Below are 19,332 nucleotides of genomic sequence, written 5' to 3'. Positions count from 1 at the left end.
CACAAAAAAAAAAAAAAAAAAGACTGCTTTGCAAAGCCATTCTAACCCTTGTGGCACTTCTGAAGAACCTTCTGGAAATCTACAGGCAAAATCTATTTGGATATCGTCAATTTTGGCCTCCCTCAATCTACAAAGACACCTATGTGGGAAGGTTCAGAGCCACATGGTTCACACGAGCCAAACTAGAAATGATCCAACTGTCCACTGAGTGGTCCTACACCACAGTGTACCTACATAGGGAGTGGAAGGGGGCTCTACAAAAAGAAGCTGCAGAATGGTGAGGGATGGGGATGGGGGTGAGCTTGGGGGAGCAGCTAGAGTGAACCTCAACAACATTATACTGAGGCCAGAAGCCCGACCCAAGACCATGGGTCACACCTTTCAGTTTACATGAATATTTCCAGGACATGTAAACCCATATAGGCTGGGGCAGGCAGTGGTTGCCTCATGCTGAGGGCAGGAGCAGCCACGGACACCATGTGAACCTGCAGGAATTCTGCAGGAATGAAGAGCGGGGCCCTAGAACCAGATTGTACAATGGGATAAAGTTAGTAAAAGCCACTCGGCTGTATACTTACAGTGGACGAGCTTTATGGCACGAATAAAATGAACAATAAAGCTGATCATCGGGAGAGCTAATTGACGGATGAGAAAGGGATGAGTGGACAGCCTGTCGATGACACAGGGCTGCAGTGGGGACCGTGCGAGCCAGTGTGGGATGCGCACTGAAGACTTTCCACAGCACTGCACACTTCAAGTGTTTAAGAGTAAAATTTGTGGGGAGTGGGGGGGGCTTGTTGAGGCCTCATCTACCTGAAGCTGTTCTCCCTGGCTCTCCCACACCCACACATAACCCTTGGGAAGATGTCATCCCTTTCTCCCCTCTTCACGAAGTTTGTTTATCTGAGTACAGGCTCTTTACCTGCAAGTAGGTCTTCTTTGCCCTACTCAGGGCCCCCTTTACTTGTGCCAAGCTGAGACGGGGGGGGGGGGGGGGAGTTGTTTGTTGAGGGAACTGAGATATCCCAAAACCTGGGATACTTTGGTTTTGTCTACTTGCTTTTTGTTTACATTTTTGTTGTTGTTGTTGTTGTTGTTGTTTTGTAAGTAGTTCAGCAAAATTGGCCTCACCTGTTGATGTCTAGAAAGACCCTCAACTTATTATATTTTAAAAAAAAAAAAAAAGCCACTGGGAAGGAAACAGGGAAATGGCCTTACCTCTTCCTCCTAGGACTCAAAGTCAGGGGACCGGCTGCTAGACTAAGCACCTATTTAATACAGTCCTGTACAATTGATCTGAAGAAAGGAGCCATCATGCCAACCCCTGCCTGCCTCTCACACCACCCACCGGCTTTGTCCCTGAAGTTCATCTGTGTGTGTATATCCAGCTATGTTAGTATAACCTTTCCTCTCCTCCTTACCCCACTCCTCGTTTTTGTGTACTTCTGGTTGTCATGTCTGCATCCTCCGACCCTCTTTCTCTGAGGCTTGGATCCTTTCTGGGTTTTCTACAATAGCTAAGGCCTCAAAAGCCTGACACAAGGGCTGGGGAACTAGCTTGGCTGTTAAGAGCACATGTTGCTCTTACAGAGGACCCAATCTGGATGCCTGGCACCCATATCAGATTGTTCACAACCATCTATAATTCCAACTCCAGGTCATCTGATATTTTTGCCCTCTGGGACACCTGTGCTCATACGTACATATACCCACAGACATATACACATCCATATAATTAAAAATAAAATGAAATCTTTATTTAAAGTCTGCCACCAAAGCCACGGCCTCTTCCCAACTCTTCTCGACTCCTTCTTTGTTTCTGGCTTCCTAAAACATCACCCAAATCTCTCCTACAGCAACACATGATGCCCCATAATTCACGACCTTACTCCACCTTGCTCTTCCCTGTAGACAAACTTCAGGATTATTTAAATCCCAGTGGCTCTCTCTTATGTCTATCCAACAAAGTTCAAAGTCAGCAGGGTTTTCCAGGCCCCCTAGGGCCCATCTCCCTCTGTAGTGGGAGCTGTGGGCTACATTCCTGCTGCCCAGCTCCCGGCTGCCTGGCTAGTTTAGCCCGAGAAATAATAACATGGAAACTGTATTCTTTTTTTTTTTTTTTTTGAATTTTTGAGACAGGGTTTCTCTATAGCTTTTGGTTCCTGTCCTGGAACTAGCTCTTGTAGACCAGGCTGGCCTGGCCTGTATTCTTTTAAACAGTGCCTGGCCCATTATATCTAGCCTCTTCTTGGCTAACTCTCATATCTTGCTTAACTCATATTTAGTCATCTGTGTAGCACCAAGAGGTGGTGTCTTACCGGGAAAGATTCAGCATGTCAGACCTGCGTCCATCTTGGGCCAGAGCTTCATCGCATCTGACCTCATTTCCCTTCTTCCCAGCATTCTGTTCTGTCTACTCCACCTACCTAAGGGCTAGCCTATCAAATGGGCCAAGGCAGTTTCTTTATTAACCAATGAAATCAACACAAACAGAAGACCCTTCCACATCATTCTGCCTCATTCAGCCTTCTCCCATGGTTCCTTTCTCAAATACCTCTACCACTTGCCCATGTCCGTTCTCCTGTCAGGCCTTTCTTTCCCTCAGCTCAACAGAGCCATCCTTAGTGGTCTGGCTCCTAGGGCAGTTGCCTCCACATGGACAGAGTCCTCAGCCATGTTGCTGAAAAGCCCCAGGTGAACTTCTAATGACCTTTCTACTCAGAGCTGACAGTCTTTTCCAGGCAAAGACAAACTGTGCCCCGAGCAGGAGGAGAGGACTTCTGTGGGCTCCTTGCAGGCAGGGAAGCCCGGTGGGAGAGAAGCAAGAGTTCCCAGGCTGCTCCATACCGGCTCCGCTTCCCATCACATCGGCCCACTTGGAGAGAAGCGGACCAGCGATGCTTACCATTTCCAAAAGGCCAGTTCTTATGTAACAGGACAAGGCGGGTGCATAACAGGGGAAAGCGTTATTCCTCCCACGTTGCCTCATGCTCATTCCCAGGCAGGGAGCCAGCGCCGCGCAGATACATCCCTGTCTGTCCATATGGCTCTGAATCTGCAGGCAGCTCCCTTAAAGGGAGGCATGAGTCAGCTCTTTGGATGTTAAAACCAGCAGTCTATAGCCACGCAGCATAGCCCCTTGGGCCGTTTTTATTCCAATTCTACCAGGACCCGGATCTTTTTTTCTTATTCCCAGCAGTGTTTCCCAGCGCACGTCTCCAGTTTCCAGATGTGTTGATGGTTCTAAATAACCAGTGGCTAGGACCAGTGGCTCTTTAGCTGGGGCAGCTCCCCTTATCTGGTCTCACATCAGCAACCAAGCCTCCAAGGTGCCAGGCGGCAGATGCTGATGCAGGACAAAGGCCAAGGATGAATCCCTGTCTTTCCATTCCGACCAACACACACTTTAAATGAAAGAAAATGAATAAAAAGAAAAATAAGAAGTCAGCTGTCCACTGAGGCTGCCTTGTGGGGAGGAGGCAGTACTGGTTGTTGAACCTAGGACCTCATATATTCTAAGCAAATACTCTACCCCTGAGCCAACACTCAACCTGAGGCGTTTTTTTTTTTTTTATTTTTTATTTCCAGTTGATAATTTTGCAATGCAATGCCCCAAATGTCTGGTTTACCTGTACCTACTAATTTTTTATTTCCCAACTTGTAACTCAGTCTCAGAGTTTGCTGTCCCCATGTCCCTGTGGTTTTCAGATGACATCTGAAGTGCTCCTGATTACACCTCTACCTGGTTCCCCCATGTATACTGTCTCAATGGAATCAGAATCTCAGCAGAAGTGAGATGTCTGCAGTACGCATTTGAGATGCAGCATACTAAAAGATCTCTCCCAAGTGTCCCCCTAGCTCCATGCTTAAAGCTAGAAGAAAAAAAGGCCAATGCATTGTCAGTAATAAATCTCATCAGACAGAGGAGCACCAGAACAGAGGCGGACACAGGCCTGTTCTCCACTTCTCCTCATCAAGTCACCCTCAGCTGATAGCTGAGCATCCCATTGCTCTGGAATCTGAGTCTCTTTTCTTCCTCCCGAGACATCTACCTCTTTCCCCTGGCCCTGCCTCAGGCACTTGGACCACAGGGTCTGTTCATGCTTGCCTTGACGACATCAAAGAAGTCTTCAGATTCAGCAGCCTTGCCAGTGGGACTAGGGAAGCAGATTCAGAGACAATATCCAGGAGATGAACCATCTCTAAGTCCCTGGTCCTCAGTCCTCACTGTTCATCTGTACCTTTCAGGCAGCTTTAAACCAAAGATGCTCTGCCTGGAGACGGTGACTCAGTTAGGCTGTGGTGGGCTCCTTGCATTTTCTGTGATCTTTTGTGATGTTAAAGTACAACCAGCGATGGGAGCAGCTGCCTTGAAATGGACACCACTTCTCCTTTCTAATAAACGTTCTCTTCTGCTGCTGTAGACTGTCAGGTCACTGGGAGAAGGACATGTGCCCGTGTCAGGAAGTCTAGGGGCAGAACTGAGCCACCTTCAGACATCTATGCTGGTTATTTCCACCTCTCAGTGAGATGGTTTATGATTCAAGGCATTGCAGCAATGACCATGGTCAAAAGGTCAGACTACCAGAATCCCACTAGGATTTGGAGCTTCATGGAACTTAAAATTGGACAAGAGAAAAGAGTAATTTGGGAAGTAGAACAAAAAGCTGAGAGGACAAATCCAGTAGGCTAGATCTCATACCTTCAGTCACCCATTCCCCAGAAGATTGCACATTATCCCTTGATTCTAAGAACCAGGCAGGCACCAACAGAGAGAAGGCCTTCAAGTTAGAAACCTGGCCAGGGCCTCTGTATCCTGAGAGAAAGGACACCAACCAAACTGACTTCCTTAGCACTGACTCCAGAGTCCAGCTTGAACTTTCTCTCTCACTTCCTTGGTCCCCAATATTGTGAACATGCCCCTAGTTCCTGAATCCCACTTTTGTCATCTATCATCTAACTCCTTGCCCTTGGTCCCAAGGCTGTAACAAGATGTCGGTATGAAAGAACCCAGCATCTATGAGATGTACATGTCTCTAGTTAGGGACCAAAGCTCTGTTCAGATGTTTGGGTTGTGTTTCTTGGTGCATTGATGGGACCTCTAAGCTGTGTTGCTTTTCTTTATCTCTCTATGTATTCTCTTTCCCCCAGGTGATTCTCCCAGAATGCACTGAGGCAGTTAGCATCAGCTCTCTTCTATAGACAAGGACATAGGGACTCTATGAAAGAAAGCGATTCTTCCAGTTAATGTAAGCAAAGCTAGGATGATTCAGATCCTCCTGGCTCCCATGTCACACCTCCCTTCATCCTTTTCCTAGAATGCTCAGTGGGAAAGATCTGTGGACACCAACATCCCATCAGTGAAGATGCTGGGGCTGTAGTGATGGCTTAATGGACAAAGTACTTGCCATGCAATCTTGATGACTGGAGTTCTGATGAACCCAGATCCCATTAGTGCTAGGTAGGCATGACAACACACTCATGATCCCAGCACTCAGAAGTGGAGACAGAGGATCCCTAGAGCAAGCTGGCTAGCTAGTATCAGTGAGCTCTGGGGTTTGATTCTATCTCAATGAATAAGATGGATAGGTGGTCAAGGAAAGCTCCCAACATTAACCTTGGGTCTCTATTGAGCACACATATGTACCGGCACCCCACATGTGTGTGTACTTACACACATGCAAACAAACATATACACAGATAAAATATAGGCAAACGCATAGACATATAGATATTCATAGACACATGAAGATACTGTCCCCAAGGCCTCTGGTCCAAGCCCTAAACACTAGACTCCAGGCCCACAGAAAGGACCTTTCCGACAAAGCCTTCACCCAAAAACTAACCCACCCCATCCAGTCTAGGAGACAAACCTGGGTCTCTGCACAAGATTGCAGCCAGTGGCAGGCTGCTTTTGCTTTCTCTGCCAGAGAAGCAACAGAATGTTCCTGAGGGCTCATAACTAGCCTTAAGATCCAACCCTAGTGCCACCTCCTCTAGGAAGTGCCCCCAGCCTTCTACCTTCCTCCTTTCTCCTTCTGCCGAGGATCCGCGGCTGTTGGTGTATTTGAATTTGTTGTTCTACCGACTGCACACTTGTGAGACAAGTTACAGCCTTGGTCATCCTCAATCCTCTGCAAGACACTAACAAATTACCCCCAAGCCAGTCTCAGGTTGGGAATCCTGGTACCCACCACAACTCCACACTGAGCCCTGGTCTCAGACCTGGCATAGCATCTCTTTGAAGAGCTCATGATCCAGAATAACCCTAAGGAGAAAAGCAAAGGGGCCACTTGCTCTGCTCAGATCCCTTATTCCAACATAAAACCCAAAACTCCCACACTGAGCTTACAGGACCTCAGAACTAAGGATGACACAGGAAAGAAGTATAGCTCCTGCCAGAGGACCACCTTCCCTCACAGGTCCTCTGCAGGTGGTGACAGATGACCCTGATAGAAATCACCTGGCATATTGTCAGCATAGGAATCACCTGGTGTATGGTCAGATATGCAAGCAAGGCCTGGGGGCCCAGGTCCACTATCCCAGCTGCCCAGGAGGCTACAGGTGGAGAAATGAAAACTCAGGTTTAGCCTGAGCTGCAGTGTGAACCAAAGGCCAGCCTGAGCAGCTTAATAAATCCTTGTCGCAATTCCTTAAAATAATTAAGTAAAAAGAAGGCCTCAAGGTATAACTCATTGATAGAGCAGTTGCCTAGCATGAGCAAGGCTCTGGATTCAGACACCTAGTCTGTTTTCCACAGATACCAAGGGCATCCTCCCAGGAAGATCAAGGGCAAACTCTATCTCCAAATAAGAATGGAGTCCTGGCAACTTCCTTAGTGATCAGGGAAATGCAAATCAAGACAACTTTAAGATACCATCTTACACCTGTCAGAATAGCTAAAATCAAAAACACCAATGATAGCCTTTGCTGGAGAGGTTGTGGAGTAAGGGGTACACTCATCCATTGCTGGTGGGAATGCAAACTTGTGCAACCACTTTGGAAAGCAGTGTGGTGGTTTCTCAGGAAATTCGGGATCAACCTACCCCTGGACCCAGCAATACCACTCTTAGGAATATACCCAAGAGATGCCCTATCATACAACAAAAGTATATGCTCAACTATGTTCATAGCAGCATTGTTTGTAATAGCCAGAACCTGTAAACAACCTAGATGCCCTTCAATGGAAGAATGGATGAAGAAAGTATGGAATATATACATATTAGAGTACTACTCAGCAGTAAAAAACAATGACTTCTTGATTTTTGCATGCAAATGGACGGAAATAGAAAACACTATCCTGAGTGAGGTAAGCCAGACCCAAAAAGAAGAACATGGGATCTACTCACTCATAATTGGTTTCTAGCCATAAATAAAGGACATTGAGCCTATAATTTGTGATTCTAGAGAAGCTAAATAAGAAGGTGAACCCAAAGAAAAACATATAGGCATCCTCCTGGATACTAACCTTCATCAGGTGATAAAAGGAGACAGAGACAGAGACCCACATTGGAGCACCAGACTGAAATCCCAATTTCCAAATCAGGAGCAGAAGGAGAGAAAGCACGAGCAAGGAACTCAGGGCCACGAGGGGTGCACCCACACACTGAGACAATGGGGATGTTCTATCGGGAACTCACCAAGGCCAGCTGGCCTGGGTCTGAAAAAACATGGAATAAAACCGGACTTGCTGAACATAGTAGACAATGAGGACTACTGAGAACTCAAGAACAATGACAATGGGTTTTGATCCTACTGCACGTACTGGCTTTGTGGGAGCCTAGGCAGTTTGGATGCTCACCTTACTAGACCTGGATGGAGGTGGGTGGTCCTTGGACTTCCCACAGGGCAGGGAACCCTGATTGCTCTTTGGGCTGATGAGGGAGGGGGATTTGATTGGGGGAGGGGGAGGAAAATGGGAGGCGGTGGCAGGGAGGAGGCAGAAATCTTTAATAAATAAATTAAATTAAATTTAAAAAAAAGAATGGAGTCCTGGCTATTGGTTACAACCCATGTGTAATAAATACATGCTAGGTACTCTGTCCATATATGGCGAATGGATGAATGGCAAATGAAACCCCTGCCCCCACTTGAGATCCAGACCTTCCTGGGGGAAAGCTGACCCCACCTTAGGACTGCACGGAGGAGGCTCTGCTGCAAGAACAAGAGCCCCGCTCAGCTTATTGGGAAATCAATAAGGAGGCGGGCCCGACCCTGGGCAGGCTGACATGCTGTACACAGGCCTTCTGCAAACACAATCACCTCCTCAGTTATTAATGGGCCTCGCTCGCTGCCTCTTCATTAGCGTTCAAATATCAACAGAAAACCGTTTACTTACCATGGGTTCCTGCTCGCGCCGAGCAAATTTGGACAGGGCTAGTCAAACAGGGAGCTTGTTGTTGGGCTAATGACAGAGCCCAGTGTAAAGTTTAGCAGTAGCAGAAACAGGCAGAGAGGGCACCGGCCTACACCTGTCCTCTAGGGAAGCCCTGGCGAGAGCTGGAGGGGGTGAGGGGAAGCTGCAGCAGCGAGAAGCCAGCAGGCTGCCTTTGCCTCTTCAGATCTTCATCCTGACCTTTGAACTGGGCCTGATGGGACATGGAAAAGCTATATGGGCCAGGGTCTGAGACCATGGATTTCACGGCTACACAGGACTAAGATCCATATCATAGGACTGGCTAACTCTGGGGCCCACCTCAGTTTCCTCTTCTGAAAAGTGGGCAGTCTGCAGCTGAGAGACCTAGGGCCTTGATAAACTTGACACTTTCACCCAAGGTTGTGCATTTAGGAAGTAACAAACCCAGACTGTGGCTCTGACTCTGGGTTCCCACAGCACCTCACACACACGCACCCATCACCCCCCCCACACACACACACACACACCAGGTGTAGGCCAATAGCCATGTTCTTTCAGTCTTTATTTTCTGTGACAAGGAGCTCATGCCCCCATAAGCCATCTTTGGCACTATGGTACCCAGTACTGAAGCCACACACCTGCTCCTTACTCTTATCCATCCCCAGGATGGCACAAGGACACAAGTCATTCATCAGTTAGCATACAGAGCAGGTCCTGAGTGCCTACTCCATAGAGAAGTGGGTGAGAACAAGGCCTTGTTGCCAGGGCACAGTGTTCTCTAGGATGTAAAAGGACAACTTTCTCATACACAAACACAGAGTAAGATGGCACCCCACAGGCAAGATGCTTCAACGGAGGAAAGCCTGGAGGGGACGGGGAACATACTTAAACTCAAGTGCTCAGAGAGGGCCTGTCTAAAGAGCAAGCATTAAAACGCAGACATGAGGAGGAAGGACTCTTGGGACGGTGGGGAGGTGGCTCAGTTGGTAAAGTACTGTCCGCAGATCCATGATGACCTGAGTTCACTGTCACATAATCACGGCACCCACAGAAAACACTGAGCATGGCGACAGCAGTTCTTAACCCTGGCACTGGGAATGGAGGGTCCCTGAAGTTCAGTGGCTAACCAGCCTAGCCACATCAGTGAGCTCAGGTTTAGTGAGAGACCCTGCCTCAAAAACACAAGGTGAAGAGCTATCCATAAAGACTTCTAATATCCACCTCTGCCCCCCCATGCATGTGCACATATGTTCACCAGCACCTGTATGTGCACACGCATGTACTGCTTACCTACGCAGACACATATACATATACATCATACACACACACACACACACACACACACACACACACACACATACATATACAGAAGGACCCTTAGCTCTTAAGATTAACGGTTAGGCATATGCGGTACCCCTTACTCAAATAACAATGACCCTAAGGATAGGCAGGTATAGGTAGGTAATCTTTGGGGCTCTACTGTCACTACAGTAGTGACATTTGCTTATACATACATCACACTGTAAATGAGCCCACACAGGTGCCTCCCTCCACACACGCTTGTTCACACCTGCTCACTTCTCTCCTTGGGGCACACGCCTAGCTCCCTGTGGATCTTTCTCTCTGCAGTGATGAACATACTCACAAAGCCCGTGACTGTCGGCCCCCATTACCCAGCCACACAAGAAACGGCTCCATGGCACAAAACTCAGGTGTGTATTTCTGCTATTGTCTGTGTCGTCATGCTCAGCCCTCAGTCCTTGCTGTACTCGCCGGTTCACCTGCTTTTTTAACCTTGGCTAATGCACATAGCCTCCCCAGGGTGACTGGACCGCATTTCTTTCCCAGAGGGAGAGAAATTCTGACGTCTGAATCATTCGAATCTGTGGCACTAAAAGGTCTCCTGACCAGAAGGAACAAGAAAATGTCACTGGCTGATGGGGACAATTTTAATGCAAAATGCCACCTTCTAATGATTGCACCTTTTGCTGCAGCTGCCAGCAAAAAGACACTTATCTCTTTTCCAGGGGTCAGACTCTGATCAAACAGTTTTGTACTTCCTTCTCCTGCCCCATTCCCTCAGAATTATGGTCTCAGACTCCTCCAGAGCCAGCCTGGACTTCCTACTGGGCAAAGGAGAAAAGGGCCAGGCTAGTACCCCAGGAAAGCACTTCAGAGACCCATCTCTCCTCTACCTTCCTAGCCTCTGGACAAGGACAAAGGGCTCCTGGTTTGCCTTCTTTAAACCAGGCCCTGATAGTAGAGAAACTCCCTAGGGCGTCCATTGACCCCCAGCTATTACCCTTTCTGCTGCATGCCCTCTGTGTAAGTTTGCCTCTTTGCTCCTCTCTCCTCTTCAGACAACCCTGAGCCTCTCGTGGAGGACACAGATGACGTCCATCTTGGTTACACCCTGTCCTTGGAATTCGGCACAGGATGGACCCATTGCAGATGCCCTGTAGCACCTGAGAGGATAAGAACCATAGAGTAGAGATGGAAGGGAAGCAGGTACCTCTTCAGGAGGGCAGAGGAGGCCTTTGCCGCTCTCCTCAGTCTACTATCATTCCTCTCCTCCTGAGCCATCCCAAGTGGCCACTGCTGCCCTTGAACACCTCTACCTGGAAGGTCCTGCTTCACCCTCTAAGTCCTATTGATCCCTCAGTCCCCATGCTAAAGAACACTTGCAACAGTAGGAAAACTTCCAAACTGGCCCTCAAGATTCCCTATCCCTAGAGCCAATAAAACACAAATCTCGGAACTGCTGTAAGGAATTTTGCAGGTCCCAGATCAGGTGGCCTTGGGCCTGATCTAGCCACTGAGTCCTTTCAAAGCAGACCTTCTGGGATAGTATAATTCCAACCCTGAGAGCCCTTGAAGTCAATTCCCAGTTCCAAAAATTAATTCATTAAGGTTAAGTTAAAAAGAGCTTCACCCAATGGTCAGAAAGGACAAACCAGGTGTCATGGCACATACCTGCAATCTCAGCCCGAGGAAGCAGGAGCGTTGAAAGTCCAAGGCCAGCATACTCGATATTAACCAGACCCTGTCCCAAAACAAAAAGGCTGGGAGAAAATCCAGAGACCAGATCCTCAAGAGGAAGGAAGGAGAAGTGGAAAGCAGTGGCCTCTGGGAGCTGAAAATGATCCCTACCAATAGTCAGTAAAGAAATGGGGCTGTACCCCTAAAAGTTCCAACACTCTGGGTGATCTTTGGAGTGAGTATTTTCATCCAAAGCCTGCAGAGAACTCAATCTAACAACATCTTGAGTTCAGCCTCAAGGATGCTCCTGGCCATGCCTCACTTCCAACCTGCAGAGCCTCCTCGGGGAAGTGCTGTGGGTTCTGTGGGTGACTGGCTTGTTCTCCTTCTTTCCTTTGTAATTGTGCCAAAATGCACCCAAGTAAATTCTCCCTCCATAGCCCTTGTCAAGGGCTCAATAATCCAAATGCCTGCTCTCTGTGGAGTCGCCTTCACACTCAGGGTCTTTCGCATCTCATAAAACAAGTCAGTCTGCATCCATCTGATTAAGAAGCATCGACAGTACACTGGAATATAAGCCTCACACAAAACACCCTAGCGACAGAATTCACAAGGAAAATAGCTGTCACAGCTTACAGTGTGTTGAATACCTAGCTCCTAGCTCCATTGGTATCTTCTCATTGAAGATCCACTAATCCATGAGGTCAGATTATTGCATACTGAAGATGATGAAACACACTGGAAGGGATGAAGAGAAAGAATAACCTGAGTGGAAGATGGCCCAGTCAGTAGAATGCTGGCTGCCCAAATGTGAGGACCATAAAATCTAGGCTCAGCACATGCCTGTAGCCCCATGTTGAAAAAGAGAGAAGGTGAACCCCAGGGGTAGGCAGGCATCCAGGCCAGCTGAAACCAGAGCTTCAGATGCGGTGAGAGACCCCATCTCAAAAAGGTGGAGAAGCAGTCCAGGAAGGACATACTGATGTCCACCTCTGGCCTCCATTCATGACTCTATGGGCCAGTACACTCACACACACACACACACACACACACACACACACTCACACACACACACACACGGTGGAGAATGACTAGAGAAGACACCAGATGTCAACCTCTAGCTTCCACATGTATGCACACCCACATACAAAAATGTATACCACATACAGACACATGCATACAACACACACAAATAATAATAATAAATAATCATATGAAGAATAACTAGGGAAGACATCATATGTCAACCTCTGGCCTCCATATGCACAACCACTCACATACAAAATCATATACACACACATACACAGACACACACACACACAAACACACACACACTACATACGAATAAACCAAGCCACCGTACAGGAAAGCCATGTGGTCACCCACTGGGTTGAGCACCACTGAGCTGTACTCCTTGGGGCCCGAGAGAGGGACCAAGGCTGTGTGGCTGGATCTCACAGACCTTGCTCAGATATGATCAAGGCTGGGTAAAGTTCTGCAGCTCAACTTTGGCAATGGGACAGCTCTTGAAGAGAACACAAAACTGCATCACAAGATACTATCAGGACAGACGCTTAAGCTGGGTCCTGCTTGTCACTTCAAACTAAGTGAAGAAGGAAGGACGAAGCCTAAGGGCCACCAAGGAGTGGATCACATCCCAGCCCCTCCCCGCCCCCCATACAACTGCAGATCCAGTCCCCTTTCAATCACAGTGACTCCTCACTTAAATATATTAAATGTTAAAGTTTATTCGATGAGATCTCACTCACTGAGATCTAAGGCAGGAGGATGCTACCAGTTTTAAGCCAAAACAGGCTACACACGACTTCCAGTCCTGCCGGAGCTATATTATGAGACCCTGGTGAATGAGGAGGAGGAGGAGGGTAACTGGGAGAAGAAGGGAGGGAGGGAAAAGGGGAGAGGGGAGGAGGGAAGGGAAGAGGTAGAAAAGGTCTGTTGCTAAGGCAAACAAAAATCATAATCTGGAAGTTATCCAAGTGCCTCAGCGTTTCTGCTACAAAGATAGCATAATTACTACAAACGCTCAGAGAGGTAAAGTCACTTCCATAAGCTTACAGACTTTCACGATCGAGCCAAGGCTTGACCACAGGGCTTCACCCATGTTTACCTCTGGACGGCTGATCAGATCTCGTATCACATGGCTAAGGCCTTTAAACCCCACAGGCCACTCTCTGCTATTAGATTTAACCATAACCTGAAGCCAAGAAGACTGCCAAATGGAAAGAACCTACACAGAGAACACAGAATGTTCTGGAAGTAAGCATGTGACTCGCCAGTTTCCACTGGGCTCCCAAGAACAGTAAGGCAAAGCCACACTTCTCCCTTGGGCCTCAGTTTCCCTGTCCATGCAGGTGTAGACGAATCTACTCTCCATCATTGTCCAGCCTTGACATTGTGCAGGTCCATGACCCCAGAAAGGCTGGGAAGGAAATAGCTCATCCCGAAGGCCCTCTCTGACTCAGCACTTCCTTCCAGCACTTTCTATGGCACCCATGGCAGACATTAAAACACAAAGCAGCTCCAGAGGACAGGCAATGCAGAGTGAAGGTGCAGAGGCCGTGAGGCGGGACGTGTCAGCACCAGAGGAAGTAATTTAATAAGGGGCCTCTTGGAAATTATATCACCCCAAATAATATAATAAACCCTAATTTACTCACATTTATCTCCCAGAGTTTTTTTTTTCTGGGATGCATAATCTTGCCTGCTCTACAGTGATGGATTAGCTCAATGGAAACTCCACTGGGAAATAAAAAAAATACATCTTGTAGTTTCTGACGCGTTATTATTCAGTGTTATCTTGCACGCCTCATCCTGGGCCCATTACTCATGTTCACTTTTTCCTCCCCGCCCGCCTCTTAAAAATCAGGGCCAGAGGTAGGGCTGCTGGCTCCCGGCATTCCTCATCCGTTCATCTCGCATGGCCAGTGTTAGAGGTTTCTAAACCAGGGGAGGGGTAGAAGGAGAGAGAGGTGGTCTGTGGTGAGGAGTGTCCCCATTTTCCCAGGATGGAATCCTCCAGCTATGCCCGCCAGTTCCCTGAAGTATGAATGAACAACGCCAGAACCCTGTGAATCCCGTGGCCAACAAAACTGGCCTCTAATGGTTAAGGATGAGCGATACTAAGGATCCTGGGATAGAAACCCATATTAAGCAAGTAGGAATCTGACAGGATGATGAGGTAACCTGAAAGGCTCTTGGAACCTTATAGGACAGGATGTGTATAGCCAGCTTTTGCATATGGGGTGGAGAATTCTATAGCCAAGGCTGTTTGCTGTTCTCTCTCTCTATCTCTCTCTCTCCTTCTCCCTCTTTCTTTCTCACTCCCTTTTTCTCATTCTCTGTCTCTCTGTCTCCCTCATTAACTATTGTTTGTTTGTTTGTGTGTTTTTTGTTGGCACTGCCCTAGCTCTTGTAGACCAGGCTGGCCTCGAACTCACAGAGATCCGCCTGCTTCTGCCTCCTGAGAGCTGGGATTAAAGGCGTGTGCCACCACTGCCCAGCATTAACTTTTCCAATATCATCTCCTAAGTCATTCACCATTCAGTCAACTGTGTCCTCCTTTCCTTCTCCCAGCCTGGCAGAGGCTCCATCCTGGTCCAGGTAGCTATGGAAATGGAGTAGAGGAAGGGCAGAGCTGAGGACCCATGAGATTTTCCTGGGTTTTTTGTTGTTGTTGTTGTTGTTGTTGTTGTTTTGATCAAGGCCTCAGCTCCCAGTTCTCCAAGAGGGAATGCATGTGGCATTTCTGCTATGGGTTAACTGCTCTAGGCTCAGCTGGCCTCTGTCTGTAAATAGACGTAGTGACAGAAGGACAGGGGACAGTGGAAGCCGAAGTGTTTAGCGAAGGGCACCAGGTTGCATGACACTCCCTTGGATCTGCCTGTTTGCTGAAGAACACCCCTTTTTCTCCTTTCTTTGAGAAGCAGCATGTCCCCCAGCACAGAGAGGAACCAGCAGCGGTTCCTGTGTGCCGAGTGCTTCCTTTACCGGGATGAGGAAGGCAGCGGTCCTCAATCACTCTCCCCAGGAGCAGGCAGCAGAAGGGAAGGCCACAACACCCTGGGAGATGCCATGCATAATTGCTAATAAGCAGGCGTGACCAAGCCTTAACAATAATTAAAGTCACCAACTGAGAACTTGTCCATTTCGGGGTCTAATGGTTTTTCAGCACATTAAACATTAAAGGGGTAATCACCTCGCACGCACCAGTGCCCACGAGGCCAACCTGTCTTTCCTGCTGATGGCAGGGACTGCAGGCAGAGCCCTAGGCAGAACCTAGGAGGAGGAGGGTCTCTTCCTCTACCATGGAGTTCTGGGCATAAGATACCATCAGGCTAGAGAAGCCAGTCTCAAATGGATGGAATACCTCCACAGGGTCTTGCTTTGTGTCTCCAGGGATACAGTGCTCAGAATCTGAATGAAGTCAGGTTCCTAGGTCAAGAAATCCCTCTCAATCCCCCTTTCTACCCTGCCTCCACTGGTATTGCTTCAAGAAAGAATGCTCCAGCCGGGCGATGGTGGCTCACGCCTTTAATTCCAGCACTCGGGAGGCAGAGGCAGGCTGATCTCTGTGAGTTCGAGACCAGCCTGGTCTACAGAGCTAGTTCCAGGACAGGCTCCAAAGCCACAGAGAAACCCTGTCTCAAAAAAAAAAGAAAGAAAGAAAGAAAGAAAGAAAGAAAGAAAGAAAGAAAGAAAGAAAGAAAGAAAGAAAGCTCCAGTGTCACTCACCACCACCTGTCTGGTGTCCACTAAAGCACCTGTACCTCTTCATATGGGAACAGGGCAGGCTCAGGGCATTAAAGATAAACTGGGCTCTCCAAAACTCCAGGCGCTATGTTAGGTTCTTTTTCTATTTCTTCTTTAATCCCACGGGAGCTCTAAGGTGTATCTAACTGCTGTCATTTTTAGGTTAACGGGTAGGCTTAGAGGAGTAATTAATTCACTCAAAATCAGTCGGATAGAAGAGAAGGTAACAGTGTGTAAGCCCAGACTGAACCTTCTCCAGGCCTGTGCTCTTTAGAGAAATCCTAAAACACAGATGCATTGGCCTGACTTTCTGCATGCCCTCCAGAGGTCGTTCTGGACTATGGGTTTAGGACCACTGTCCTTACCAGCGTCACTTTAGGGGAAGAAATAGGTCTTGACCTGGATTTGAAGGACTTGGTACCTGAAGCTGCAGCTCTGGTCCTAACAGTACAACCTAGGAAGAGTTGTCCAACGCTTTCTATGCCTCTCTTTTCTCTCCTGGGAAACAGAGAGAGTATGCTCTGCTTCCCAGAAATTTTAGAAGGGATGAATGACATTCATTGCCATCATCTCCATCATCAACACCACCATCATCTCCATCATCATTACCACCATCATCTCCATCATCAACACCACCATCATTCATCTTCACTTTCAGATGTCACCCACTGATGACCAGCCAATAGCAGGCATGTGGATAAAGTGCAAGTAGGCCCCTAATCCGTTCTCTTACTTATGTGTCACACGTATGTATTTAATCCCTTCCCTGGTGATTTCTCCTTGGGTATGTGTGTGTTATTAAATGAGCCCTCTTGTTGACAAACTTCACAGGAGCAGGGAGCACACTGGTCAAGACCTACACTCCACCCTGACCTACAGTATTAGCTCCACCAAGAGGAAAGTGTATGGTATTTGTCTTTAGTGGGTCTTGTTCTTGATCTGCTCTTGCTGCCCCTTGGGTGCTACAGAGCACTTTACTCTAGCACATCCCCAGCCCAGTCCTCCTAAAGTCTAGAATTTTTCAAGCTTCACTTCCCATCAAGATGCAGCTAACCTGTGATACTCCCTCTCTCTGCTAATTCATTTGCATTTTACAAAGCTGTTAAGCTTGTCTCCACCCCTAAAGGTAACACGTCTTTGGGATGAGGGGGACAAAATGGCCTGGACCCCACTAAAGGCATGTACATTCATCTCCTTTGCTTAAGCAGATCGGTCTCCTAGCACAACGGCCAGATTAGATAAGCCATCTGGCTAGGGTTCATTTGTACCCTGAATTATATCATCATGCAAATGATGCAGGTCCACTGTGTGGGGCTTTGGATTTTGCAAAGCCCTTTTGACCAGATCCCTGAATTCTATCACACTGCCTGACACTTGGACCTGGACCAACACCTTGATCATGTTCAAGGGGCTGATCTCACATTCACACTTGCACACTCGGGCCCTTACTGTGGGCATCACTATCTCCCTGGCTAGCAGGTGTCATTAATCTAAAGTTTTCTCGGCCACTGCACTGAGACAGAGAAGGCAGACTCTGTGTCATCTCAGGGGTCACTGAAGCCTCTGCACCCCCTCTGTGAAGTGATGGCACAAACGCACTGGTTACTGTGGGAGCCTGTATGAGAACATAGAAAAAACATGGTGCAGACGGTCCTTCCTTCTAGAACTCCCTGACCTAAATCAACACCCTAAATGACAATCTTTCCATATTCCAGAAGAACAATTCTCCCTCCTCCATGAGGCCTCTCCAGCATCAGCAAGCTCACCAACAGATTCCCTGGGATTTCTCAGGCTATGTGTACAGACCCTTCCAACACTAACTCCCCACACGGTGTTACATGCACCTCAGCATTTGACTCCCTGGACGGTGACGTCCTCAACAGCAGCACTAACTCTTCATGCTCTACGTGTGGGGTACATGACGGCTTGAGGCTAGCCCCACAGAAAAGTTAGGTAGACTTTTTCATCCAACACCATAGCCTCCCTGTGCTCTCCATTTACCCCACACCCCCAGGCTCATGCCTGCCTATGCTAAGCCCACTCCTCGGCCATCTCTGCAAGCTCAGCCACAGTTTCCGCCATAATAAAATATGATTAGCACTAAGCCCCTGCTAGGAACAGCGGCCCAAGCCTATCCTCCTAGCACTAGGGAGCTGGAAGGAGGAGGATCACAAATTCAAGGTCACCTCTGGGCTGCACAGGGAGACCCTCTCAAAATAATTAAATAATAATAACAACAGCAATAACAATAATACCTCCTCCAGGAGAGCCTCTGGACTAGTTGGTCCATGAATGGCACTCACTGTACTCTCAGCATGACCCCACGCTGGTGCTCCCGTCATTCCCACCCACCCTGTCTGTCCTCTGGCTGCCTTAGCCCCAACTGACGTCATTCCCCTAGTTGCTGCCTTCACTGCCCAGCTTGGCTGGAGACACCTAGAAGAATTCCTAGTAAGGCCTCTGGCATCACCACCCTCATCCACCCCCACTTCCACACACACACACACACACACACACACACGCACGCATACACACACAGTCATCAAAGGAGGCAGGGCTGGGGGCATTTGAGAAGGGCACCTTTTTTCATCCTTTTGTGATGCTATAACAAAATATCTCACACTAGATAAGTTTAAAACTACAAAAATCTATAGTTCACAGTGCTAGAAGCCAGAACATCCAACATCAAGGTGCCTACAGATTACGTGTCTAGAAAAATACTGTCCCTTGTCATTTTCTTGCTCTATTCCTATAAGCTACAAGTGAAAAGGAGCGGCAGATGTTTATCCTCTCACGAGGGTGGCACCCTCGTGGCTTAACCACCTCTCGAAGGCCATATTTTTAAATACTATCACTTTGGGCTTAAATTTTAGCAAATGAAGTAGGGAGGGGACACTAACACTCAGAGACTATCAAAGTGCCCAGTGATAGAATAACTTCTGTGGAGGAAGGAATGCGTCCAAAAGCTGGAGCCAGGCGAGTCAGAAACTCAAAGTCTCTGGCAAGAGGAGATGCCACAGTAGAGTTGAAGACACACACACACACACACACACACACACACACACACACTCATATACACATTCCTACACACACTACCAGACACATGCGTACACACACACATTAACACATACACTCACACACACATACACACACACACACTCATATACATATTCCTACACACACTTACAAACACATGCGTACACACACACATTAACACATATACTCAC

Source organism: Alexandromys fortis, unplaced genomic scaffold, assembly GCF_014885135.2.
Source record: "Alexandromys fortis isolate MF-2015 unplaced genomic scaffold, M_Fortis_MF-2015_v1.1 scaffold_89, whole genome shotgun sequence".
Taxonomy (NCBI): domain Eukaryota; kingdom Metazoa; phylum Chordata; class Mammalia; order Rodentia; family Cricetidae; genus Alexandromys; species Alexandromys fortis.
This window is presented reverse-complemented; position numbering follows the sequence as displayed.